This window comes from Sphaerodactylus townsendi, linkage group LG02 (genome assembly GCF_021028975.2).
Source record: "Sphaerodactylus townsendi isolate TG3544 linkage group LG02, MPM_Stown_v2.3, whole genome shotgun sequence".
Taxonomy (NCBI): domain Eukaryota; kingdom Metazoa; phylum Chordata; class Lepidosauria; order Squamata; family Sphaerodactylidae; genus Sphaerodactylus; species Sphaerodactylus townsendi.
Genome location: NC_059426.1, coordinates 163,152,450 through 163,164,857, shown reverse-complemented (window position 1 = coordinate 163,164,857; position 12,408 = coordinate 163,152,450). Strand labels below are relative to the sequence as shown.

Sequence of the window (12,408 nt, the reverse complement as noted above, 5' to 3'; positions counted from 1 at the left end):
GGACTGCCCACATGAGACCGTGCGAACGGTCCCAACGCTCCACCAGCTTCATTTAAGCCAGTGGGAAGCCGCTGCCTCTGGCCGTGCGGAAACGGCCTAGGTTATTATTTTTTGACAAAAAGAGAAGGGTTTACTTTGTGCTTCCTCAACACAGACTTCCGCCTGGTTTCGTGGTGCCCCAGCTGAGCAGCCGAAGAAAGTTTTAATGTTTATTATAAATATAAAGGTGGGAAAGTACAAAGTGAAGAAAAATTAAGTAAAATTATCATGTTCATGCTACTGCATCTATATAACAACTGACAAAGGGGCTGCTTAGTCAAAGGCTTAACTGACAGAAGGCAAGACAAGACAACCTTTAATGGCATAGTTAAAATTATAACAGTAGATATAATGTTCAGCCCATTGAAGACTCTGTTAGACATTAATCATAGTCTTTACTTAGCACTATTAGTAAGACTAGATAACTGTTGATCAGAAACCGCTAATAAAAAAAATTGCCACTTCAAAAGTAACAGTTAAATTGTGATCCATCAATAAGAATGGAAGAAGCTCACGTTCGTTCAATCTTTGGTAGAAGATTTGGTGTCTTTATTTATTCATTAATTTCTCCCTTAAGTCTTTATGCAGTTGATAGTCCAACAGGATATGAGACAAGGAATCAGGGGTCCCACATCTGCTGATGCAGAGTCTCTCTGAATATGGAATTCATTGGAATCTGCCAGCTAAAACTGCTGAAGGTAGAGTGTTCTGGCTTGCACGAATGTTCTTCTGAGTCTAGGATTGTCTAGTGTTGTTAGGTAGTTTGGGCAGTAGTTGTGGGTTGGTCTCATTCCAAAATTGTATTGAAAGCAGATTTTGGGGTCTGCAGAGAATCTTTTCTGGATCTCATGAACATACAACCTTCTTTTAATTATCCTCAAGATGGAACTTCCATCCAGATGGAGTAAAGAGTGGGTGATTTTTTTTCTGAATTCTTGTGGACCACTCAAATTGGTGGGTATCCTCTAACAAGATGTTAAACTTGGAGTTGAAACTTGGAAATGAATCCTCAGCCGGTATTTTATAATTATAATCCAGGGTCTGGTCTCCAGTAGCCATTAGTTAGTTTCTGTGCAGATGGTAAAATATGTAACACAGTTCGGTGGGTGTACTTGTTGACGGAGAAACTAAGAACATAAGAAGAACATAAGAACAAGCCAGCTGGATCAGACCAAAGTCCATCTAGTCCAGCTCTCTGCTACTTGCAGTGGCCCACCAGGTCACTGGGATTGGATTTGCTCTATTTCGATGGAAAATGCATGGATCCAGATAGGTACTGCATAGAAAGCTGTGGTACTACTTTGGTGTTGAAAATTTGAAGTGCCACCAGAATTAGCTGGTTCCCTTGACTGAAATAAAATCATGTAATGGCTGATGATGTGCATTTTGCCAGATTTGTTACTGGAGCTTTATGCTATGTCCAATTCCAGTTGTAATAGAAATAAAGCCTAAATATTTGAAGCACTTTACTAGTTCTATGGTTACATTGCCAATTTTCCATTGTGTGGTTGCCATCTTTTTGCAAAGACCATTATTTTTGATTTCTCAAACTTAATAATGAGATTGTTTTGTTGGCAATAGTTAATAAAAGCTTGTAAATATCATCTTACGCCAAACGGTGCATAAGCTAAAATTGCTGTGTCATCAGCATACATGAGTAAAGGTATTGAGTTTTTGTGGTAGACCATCAATTTCTTCCAGTTAGGGGGCTAGATCATTAATGTATAAGTTGAATAAATGGTGGGCAAGGACACAACCTTGTCTTGTGCCTTTTTAAACTAGGACCTTTGTTGTTAGGTCACCATTGATGTTATATTACATTTGGCCATTCGTGTTGGAATATAGTCTTTGCATTAACATAAGAAGGTATGGGTCTATCCCAATTTTGTGAAGTTTACTCCACAAGGGACAATATCAAATGCCCCTTTTAGGTCTAAAAAAGCCAAGTGTAATTTTTTCCTTTCAATTCTTGTGTATTTTTCTGTCAGTGAAGTTAATATCAGACATAAGAATAATAAGAACATAAGAACATAAGAACATAAGAACAAGCCAGCTGGATCAGACCAAAGTCCATCTAGTCCAGCTCTCTGCTACTCGCAGTGGCCCACCAGGTGCCTTTGGGAGCTCACATGTAGGATGTGAACGCAATGGCCTCCCGATCACCTGGTCTGTTAAGGCATTTGCAATCTCAGATCAAGGAGGATCAAGATTGGTAGCCATAAATCGACTTCTCCTCCATAAATCTGTCCAAGCCCCTTTTAAAGCTATCCAGGTTAGTGGCCATCACCACCTCCTGTGGCATCATATTCCAAACACCAATCACACGTTGCGTGAAGAAGTGTTTCCTTTTATTAGTCCTAATTCTTCCCCCCAGCATTTTCAATGAATGCCCCCTGGTTCTAGTATTGTGAGAAAGAGAGAAAAATTTCTCTCTGTCAACATTTTCTACCCCATGCATAATTTTGTAGACTTCAATCATATCCCCCCTCAGACGCCTCCTCTCCAAACTAAAGAGTCCCAAACGCTGCAGCCTCTCCTCATAGGGAAGGTGCTCCAGTCCCTCAATCATCCTTGTTGCCCTTCTCTGCACTTTTTCTATCTCCTCAATATCCTTTTTGAGATGCGGTGACCAGAACTGGACACAGTACTCCAAGTGTGGTCACACCACTGCTTTATATAAGGGCATGACAATCCTTGCAGTTTTATTATCAATTCCTTTTCTAATGATCCCCAGCATAGAGTTTGCCTTTTTTACAGCTGCCATGCATTGAGTTGACATTCCCATGGAACTATCAACTAAGACGCCTAAATCCCTTTCCTGGTCTGTGACTGATAGCACTGACCCCTGTAGCGTGTATGTGAAGTTTGGATTTTTTGCCCCTATGTGCATCACTTTACATTTTGCTACATTGAACTGCATTTGCCATTTCTGGGCCCACTCACCTAATTTATCAAGGTCCGCTTGGAGCTCTTCGCAATCCTTTGTGGTTCTCACCACCCTACATAATTTGGTATCACCCACCCCTACTTCCAGGTCATTTATGAATAGGTTAAAGAGCACTGGTCCCAAAATGGATCCTTGGGGGACACCACTCCCGACATCTCTCCATTGTGAGAACTTCCCATTTATACCCACTCTTTGTTTCCTGTTTCTCAACCAGTTTTTAATCCATAGGAGGACTTCCCCTCTTATTCCTTCATTGCTGAGTTTTCTCAACAGTCTCTGGTGAGGAACTTTGTCAAAAGCCTTTTGGAAATCCAAGTAGACAATGTCCACTGGTTCCCCCTTATCCACATGTCTGTTTACACCCTCAAAGAACTCTAGTAAGTTTGTAAGACAGGATTTGCCTCTGCAAAAGCCATGCTGACTCTTTCTTGCTTTTCTACATGTTTTATAATTTTATCTTTAATGATAGATTCTACTAATTTACCAGGAACAGATGTCAAACTGACTGGCCTGTAATTTCCTGGGTCCCCCCTAGATCCTTTCTTAAAGATTGGTGTGACATTGGCCATCTTCCAGTCTTCAGGGATGGAGCCTGATTTCAGGGATAAGTTGCATATTAAAGTGAGAAGATCAGCAATTTCATGCTTGAGCTCTTTAAGAACTCTTGGGTGAATGCAATCTGGGCCAGGGGATTTGGTAACATTTAGTTTATCAATGGCTGCCAGAACTTCTTCCTTGTCTACCGCTATTTTAGCTAGTTCCTCGGATTCGCCTCCTAAGAAGCTTGGTTCAGGTGCAGGAATGTTCCTCACCTCCTCTTGGGTGAAGACAGATGCAAAGAATTCATTCAGCTTCTCTGCAATCTCCCTGCCATCTTTTAGCACACCCTTTGTTCCTTTGTCATCTAACGGGCCTACCGCTTCCCTTGCTGGCTTCCTGCTTTTGATGTACTTGAAGAACTGTTTGTTGCTGGTCTTGATGTTCAAGGCCATGCGTTCCTCATAATCCTTTTTTGCCTCCCTTACAGCTTACTTGCTTCTCTTTTGCCACCATTTGTGTTCCCTCTCATATTCTTCATCAGCCAAACTGGACTTCCATTTTCTAAAAGACATTTTCTTTTTTTTCTGATAATTTCCTCAACCTCTCTTGTTAACCATGGTGGCTTTCTTTTGGACTGGGTGCTGCCTTTTCTAACCTGTGGAACACATTCCAGCTGAGCTTTTATTACTGTGTTTTTAAATAACCTCCAAGCATGCTGGACAGTTTTGACTCTCTTGATTTTCCCTTTCAGCTTCCTGCGCACTATCCCCCTCATCTTTGAGAAATTTCCCTTTCTGAAGGCAAATGTAACTACATTAGTAGTTGCCACTTGTTTGCATGCTGAGATACTGAATCCGACAGCATTGTGGTCGCTGTTCCCTATCGGCTCAACAACACTGACTTCCTGCACCAGGTCCTGGGTCCCACATAGAATTAGATCTAGGATCACCTCTCCCCTGGTTGGTTCCACAACCATCTGCTCTAAGCCACAGTCATTTAGCATATCCAGGAATGCTCTCTCCTTACTATGACCTGAACATGCATTTTTCCAGTTTATATGGGGATGGTTAAAATCACCCATTACCACTACATTTTTGTTTTTGTTGGCCTCTCTAATTTCTTTTTCCATCTCAGAATCCTCTTGTGCACTTTGGTCAGGGGGACGATAATATATTCCTAATATTAAACTGTCCTTCACACCTGGTATTGATATCCACAGTGATTCTGTAGGGGAACCAGCTCCCCTTGCATTGTCTATTTTATGTGATACTATGCTCTCTTTGATGTAAAGGGCAACTCCACCCCCAATGCATCCTGTCCTATCCTTTCTATACAGCCTGTAGCCTGGTATAACAGCATCCCACTGGTTCTCCTCATTCCACCATGTCTCTGTAATCCCCACTATATCTAATACTGTAGACAATGGTCTACATTAGTTTTCGCTGGGTGGAAACCAATCTGTTTAGTACCCAGTATGCAATTTGATGTTACCCATGCATTCAGTCTTTTCTCTAGATATTTGGCAAACATTTTTCCAATAATAGGCAATAGGCTGATTGGTCGAAAGTTCTCAGGCAGGTTTGTGGCTCTTTTTTTATACACAGGTACAATTATAGAGTTCAGCCAGTAATCCGAGAAAGTGCCATAATGATCTAGTAACGTAAATTCATTGCCTAAGGGTTGAGCCCACCAATCTGCATATTTTTTTAAAAAAGATCGCTTGGCATGCCATCTGGGCCTGGTGTTTTGTGGCTTTTAATGATTTTATTATTATCATAATTTTTTCTTTGTCAACTGGAGGCCAGGGTAGTAGATCAAATGGAATTGTCTTATTTACTTTGCATGAGGAAGGTGTGTAATCATCAAATAAGGTTGTGTAATAATTTACCCAGCGTTGTTCAGGGATGTTGGGATTTTGTAATCTATTGTTGGTCCGTAAGGCACCCGATACCTGCGCCCAAAATGCCCTAGAGTTGGATTTTACTGATTTCAGAAAAGCAGTCCATTTCTGATTATAATAGGTTTTTTGCTTCAGAGTGATCACATTATGGTAGCCTTTTTTGATTGGGCAGTACACATGCCAGATGGTCGGTTCATCCCACTGCTGCACTTCATGGAACTTCTGTCTCAGACACCGTTTAAGTTGATGGCACTCTTGGTTAAACCAAGTATAGGATTTGTTGGAATTAGTTGAAGGTAAGCTCGCTAGGGAATAAAATTTGCTAATGAGTCGTTCATACGTTCTCAAGGCCTCTTCATGGAAGTTAGTATTTGTTAATTCTTCATATGGATGTAAAATTTCAGAGATCTGAATTATATGACCAGTTATTTCTGCACTTTGTGGGGACCAGTAGATCCTCTTGAAACTTGGCTTCGGAAACTCTCATTGTTCATTTGTTCTAACCATGTCTTGATTAAAAGTTTGAGAACTGACAGAAGATTTGGAAGGAAAATCTCTTCAGGGAACTTGTGGGCAGAAGGAAGGCGCTTGGGTGTAGCACAGTAGACTACCATGAGCATGTAAGATAGATAATAGATAATAGATAAGTGTATGAACCCAGCTTTCAGATTCCTGGGGACCTCAGCACTTGTGTCATATTTTAACTATGGCTATGCTGCTACACACCTATTGTCAAACAGAAAAAGTTCTGGTTGTGGTGGGTATTCCGGGCTATGTGGCCGTGGTCTGATAGATCTTGTTCCTAACATTTCGCCTGCATCTGAGGCTGGCAAGTTCCACCCACACACTTACTGACTGGTTCTCCATCCTGGGACATGGATAATATATATCCCACTAAACATTCCCTTCTTGCTAGACACAGTGTGTAACAGACTTCTCTCAGTGATATACCTCTGAAAATGTCAGCCACAGATGCACGCGAAACGTTAGGAACAAGATCTACCAGACCATGGCCACACAGTCTGGAAACCCACCACAACCCGTTGAAGCCGGCCGTGAAAGCCTTCGCCAATAAAGGAAAAGTTATGTTAATTTCAAGTAGTTATGGGGTATTTTTTTACCAGCCCCTGAATGATTCAGACTAGATTGGGGGGTGGCATATAAAACCTGCCTTTATCATCAGGGTTATTTCTGCCTTCCCATACCCCAGCCTTCCAGGTTCAATATACTTATCTACAAAAGCAAATGCGTGATTTTTGTACAGTGGGTCACAACGGTTGTTTCCATAGCACAGATATGACGATCCACAAATGTGCATGCTGTTCCTCAATTAAAAGCACAAACGGTGCTCCAAATATGCTTAACAGCACATCATGTTCTCTGTTCCAATATATACAGTAGTATAAATTAATCAGGCCTGGATCAGCAGCCCACCACAAGTACAATTAGTTTAATGGTGCAACAGCTTGCATGTATTTGTTTATTTATTTGGCACATCCTTTCTTTCAGAGAGCTCAGGGAAGTATACATCACTTCCCACGTTCTTCAACCTCACAATAACCCTGCAAAGAAGATGAGAGCGAGAGAATGGCTGACCTTGGTCATGGGGGTTTGAACACCAGAGGCACATCCAGCACCCACCTAACTACACCACACTATTGCATTTTAACTTGGATCTAAAGATAACATTCACAAAGCTGATGCCAGATCAGGACATCTGCAGATGTGAGAGCCAAAGTGGTACAGTGGAACCTTGGTAATTGTAACCTTCGGTTTTCGTCCATTTCAGTTTTCGCTGGTCGTCCCTGGCCGTTTTTTTGCCTTGGTTTTCGCCGGGCGCCTCAGTTTTTGGCTACACCGGTTGCGTAAATTTACGCTTTTTGCGTAAATTTGCTATGCCGTTTGCATAAATTTACACTTTTTGCGTAAATTTGCTACTCCGTTTGTGTAGCGCATGCGCAAATGGCGTAGCTTTGGTTTTCGCCGGTTTCAGTTTTCACCGAATGTCGCCGGACAGATTACTGGCGAAAACCGAGGTTCCACTGTATAGTAGTTAAGAGTGTGAACTAGCATCCGGAAGACTGGTTGAATCCGCATTCTTGCTGCAGAAGCTGACCATGGGCCAATCATACTCTCTCATCCTAACTTACCTCCCTGGTTTGTTGTGAGGGTAAAATGGAGGAGAGGAGAGCAATGTTGGTTCCCTTGGGTCCCCACTGCGGGGAAGGAGGGTATAAATGAATTAAATTAAAAACAGAATCATAGAGTTGGAAGAGACCCCATCAAGTCCAACCCCCCGCAGTGCAGGTACACATAATCAAAGCATTCCTGACTGATGGCCATTGAGCCTCTCTGTTGAAAACCTCCAAAGAAGGAGCCGCCGCCACACTCCAAGGTAGTGCGTTCTACTGTCAAACAGCCCTTACAGTCAGGAAGTTTTTCCTGATGTGTAGGTGGAACCTCTTTTCCTTCACCTTGAACCCATTACTCCTGGTCCTAGTCCCTGGAGCAGCTGAAAAGGAGCTTGCTCCCTCCCCAACATGAGATCCCTTCAAATATCTAAACATGGCTATCATATCACCTCTTAACCTTCTCTTCACCAAACTAAACATACCCAGCTACGTGGGATTCACATAAGGAGGGATTCACACAAGGAGTGCAGCATGATGGAGATTCGAGAACATGACCTAGACCTCAAGTGTCAGTGAAGTGACACAGAGGTTCATGTTTGTCCTGACAGTGAATGAGCAGGCGTTCTTTCTTCGCTACAAGAGCATCTCAGAGATATGAATTGGGAGCAAATGTTTTCAGTTTCAAGCTTGTCAAGAGGGCACAAGTTCCGATCTGGAGAGACAAACAGGCGGCCGCTCTTTTGATCTTTCTGACAAAAACAGGAAAAAGCAGCCAGCACACGATAACAGTGCCTGGCACCTGAGCTGGAATAAACGAGGGAAACAAGACCAAGACCAGAATATTCCACTTACCTTCTAATCGCATGAATGGCTGCCGTCTCCCGAAAAACCTATGCCAGGCTACTGGCAATGTTCACTTGGGTCTCAAGATGTTGCCCAAGATGCGTCCGACACAAATCGAACCTGGAAAAGGCAAAAATTAAGAAGAATAAAGGTGATGAGTCTGACAGCAAAGGATCCAGGGAAGGGACAGAAGGAAGTGCTATTTTGGAAGAGTCTTCCATTACCAGTGACAAGCAGAAAATGGATCCACCATTCTCCTGCATGAGAAAGCCATGAAGAAGAAGAAGAAGAAGAAGGAGGAGGAGGAGGAGGAGGAGCAGGAGGAGGAGGAGGAGCAGGAGCAGGAGCAGGAGCAGAGGAGCAGGAGGAGCAGGAGCAGGAGGAGCAGGAGCAGGAGGAGGAGAAGGAGGAGGAAGAGGAAGAGGAAGAGGAGGAGGAGGAGGAGGAGGAGGAGGAGTTTGGATTGATACCCCACGTTTCTCTCCTGTAAGGAGACTCAAGATGGCTTACAAGCTCCTTTCCCTTCCTTTCCCCACAAGCTCTTTTCCCTTCCTTTGCTGGGTGGCTTACAAGCTCCTTTCCCTTCCTTTCCTGGGTGACTAGCCCAAGGTCACCCAGCAGGAATGTACGAGTGCAGAAACACATCTGGTTCACCAGATGAGACTCTGCCACTCAAGTGGCAGAGCGGGGACTCAAACCTGGTTCCTCCAGATTAGAATCCACCTGCTCTTAACCACTACACTGTGCTGGCTCTCATATCTCCCTCGCTGTAATCAAGCTGATTACATTTTGCATAGTACCTTGGAGTCCTGATTGCTTTCTTTGCAGCACTTCTTCCACCTTCTGATTGGGATAACAGGACTCGGGTGGAGGAGTGGGGAATCAAACCCAGTTCCCCAGATTAGAATCTGTCTGCTCTTAACCACTACACCACATTGGCATTAAGATTTTCTGATGGAATTCTTGCGATTGGCTGAAGTCACCCACTGGTACTCAAGCCTCATTAAAGTTATCCTGCCACCTCTGCACAGCCTCAGCCAGCAAAGCTGTTCGGTTTTGTCACTCAGGAGCATATTACGCCAACTCTTGCACGTACCTATTTCTTTTCAGGGTCATTTCAGCTTGTGCCTATAAAGCCCTAAGTGGCCAGGATCTACCACGAATAAGAGATCCTCCATTCTCATGTTGCATTGAATGGACAAATAAAACCAAATCATTGTCCAGACTATGGTTAGAAGGCACTTGATCCAACAAACTTTGCTGATCTGGATCAGGTCATCATCTGAATACGATTTCCCATCATAATGTGTGCTACTTTGAGTTCTGTGCTGTTGGGTTTACGCACATGCTTTCAGAGGCATAGGGGGGCAAAATGGCTCCCCGGGACAAAATGGCGCCCCCACCCCTTCCGTCCCCCTTCCCCCCCTCACTGTTGTTTTTTTAAAAAAATGTGATTTATTCATTATTAGTCAGAAAGCAGATGATTAATTAAATTAAAATTATTTTTATTGGTGGACGCGCCTATTTCTAACTTTTTAGTCTCTCAGCCCTGCATGCCGGAAATGTAGAGCTGGAATTCAGGTGAAAAGATGGATGCTGGGGGGATGCTGGGGGGAGAGAGAGAGACTGGCAGGGAAAGGGTTAACCCTCCCTCCTCCCACTCTTCTCATCTCCCCTGAAAACCGCCTCCGCTGCCACGCTGAAGTGGCAGCCGGGCTTCCCACAGACACGATGGCTGCCGAACGAACAGTTCTAACCTCAAGAGACTGAAAGTACTCAGTTTTGCATTTCTCCGACACGATCACAGAACGTATACGCGTATATGTACAAACACAGCTCCCATTATGTTTGACTTTCTGTATTTTGAGTTAAAAAAAAAAAACCTCCAACAACCATGCTTGAAAAGTTACAGTTATAAAAGCCAGTAAACATCTGAGAGGAATCGTTGCCAAAAATACTTTTATGCCAACCACGGCTATTTCCTCAGACGTGTGGGGTAGGGGAGGGAGAAAGGTGTTTTCACAGGAATGAATGGTAGCAGTGTGAACGCCGCATATCCTCCGGTGACTTGGAGCCCAGCCGAAACGATTAAACAAACCTTCGTGTTTCGGGGGCCTTTCCTGCCAGAATTTATAATGCGAGATTAACCGCACACTGATTTCATTCAAAAAGAGTGGTTAGGCAAAATTGTCCCTCTTCTTCCCGCATTTCTATTCTGACCAGACCCTGCAGCCACTGCAATTAGGCAGAGCAGGCGGGCAGCGTTGGGGTCATTCTGGCACACGACAATTACCTCTGCAGTTCCGAGCCGGCATTAATACAGCTCCTCGCAGGCCCCCCACGTTCTTGCAGGATTCAATTGAAAACTCCAAGCAATTTCCTCCCCCCCCCATCCCCAATTATCAAATCAAAGACGGTGACATAAAGTCTTACGAAATTTGCCATCCCATTCAATTTGCCCACGTCGTTTGAAAATGGGTTGAGGCAAAACGCTGAGAGATACAGCGTGTATTGGTAGGAAGAGATGAGTCTCTCTGCCCACTAAAATATCGTTCTTCGGAGGATCAGCCATTAAAATTCTGCATCGACTGGCCTCATTGTTAATGATGAATAGTTAACAAGGACAATATGGAATAATCTATTGGGAGAAGACTAAAGATAGAGTCATACATTACAAAGTGCTTGCGCCATTCCCCACACCCACCTGGATACTGTCGATCCAACGCTCGGTAGGAGTTCTGGATCCTTAATTCCCATAACTTATCTGCCAAATACGTGGGGTCCAGTTCAGATGGAGACCACAATGTTTGGGGAAATAGGGCTTAACTTCTTCACATTTTTCTGAATTGGAATGGCCTCAGAAGATCCATTGTGGAAACTCATATGTACTGATGGGCTACGCAAGGTTCAGTGTAAGCCTCCACAATAGGCAACTACCCCTAGGGCCATTTCATGTTGGGAAAACAGCATGACACACATGGCCAAGGTGACACTCTCGTCCTACGCTCACAGCAACTAACATGACATTGGCTCTATAGTCCATGAACAATGTTAAGTACTGTGAAACACCCAGACAGATCCCCAGCTTGTAGTTGTAACAGTCCATTTGCACTACAGATCCATCCACTTCTCTTTAGGGCGGTAGCATTTAGTGTGTCAGAATGGACTCTGGGAGGTCCAGGTTCAAATCCCCACTCCACCACAGAACCTTGCTGGACGACACTGGGCCAGTGAAACATTCTCAGCCTACTTTACCTCAGAGCCAGAGGCGTGTCGGGGGTGGGGGGAATAGTGCCTGAGGGCAACACCTGCTCTGGGTGCCCCCCCTGCCTCACCCCTGCACGATGGAGGTGGGGGGACCAACCCAGCAGCTTCTGAGCACAGGTCTCCCACCTCAAGGGGTGCTTGGCGGGCCTGTGGCAGCTGGCCTCTGATAGAGGTGGGGAGGCCGGCAGAAGTCGGCGCCAGGCCGGGAGCCTTCCAGGAGCCCGGCGGGCCTGCAGCAGGCTTTAGTGTGTGGATGGCGATTTTGCGCGACCTGCTGGGTGGCACCCGGGGACAAGGGATACCCCCTGTCCCTCTGGCAGCTACACCCCTGCTCAGAGCATTGTTGCGAGGATGCACCAGAGAAGGAAAGAATGCTGCAAGCCACTTTAAGGGGAAAGTAGGGTATAAATGTAGTAAAAGGAGCAGCAGTGGCGTAGGAGGTTAACAGCTCATGTATCTAATCTGGAGGAACCAAGTTTGATTCCCAGCTCTGCCACCTGAGCTGTGGAGGCTTATCTGGGGAATTCAGATTAGCCTGTACACTCCCACACATGCCAGCTGGGTGACCTTGGGCTAGTCACAGCTCTTCTGAGCTCTCTCAGCCCCACCCACCTCACAGGGTGTTTGTTGTGAGGGGGGAAGGGCAAGGAGATTGTAAGCCCCTTTGAGTCTCCTGCAGGAGAGAAAGGGGGGATATAAATCCAAACTCTTCTTCTTCTTCTTCTAAAACAAATAAGTAC

General features: G+C 44.5%; 1 protein-coding gene across 2 annotated transcripts in view; it reads right to left on the bottom strand.

The window, feature by feature from the left end:
• Nucleotides 1–12,408, bottom strand: part of LBHD2 (LBH domain containing 2) — a 103,876-nt gene that overhangs the window by 22,046 nt on the left and 69,422 nt on the right. For both annotated transcript variants that reach the window (XM_048487059.1, XM_048487060.1), the window contains exon 2: nucleotides 8,411–8,521. The gene's annotated coding sequence lies outside the window, so the exon portion shown is untranslated. The remainder of the gene's footprint in view (nucleotides 1–8,410; nucleotides 8,522–12,408) is intronic.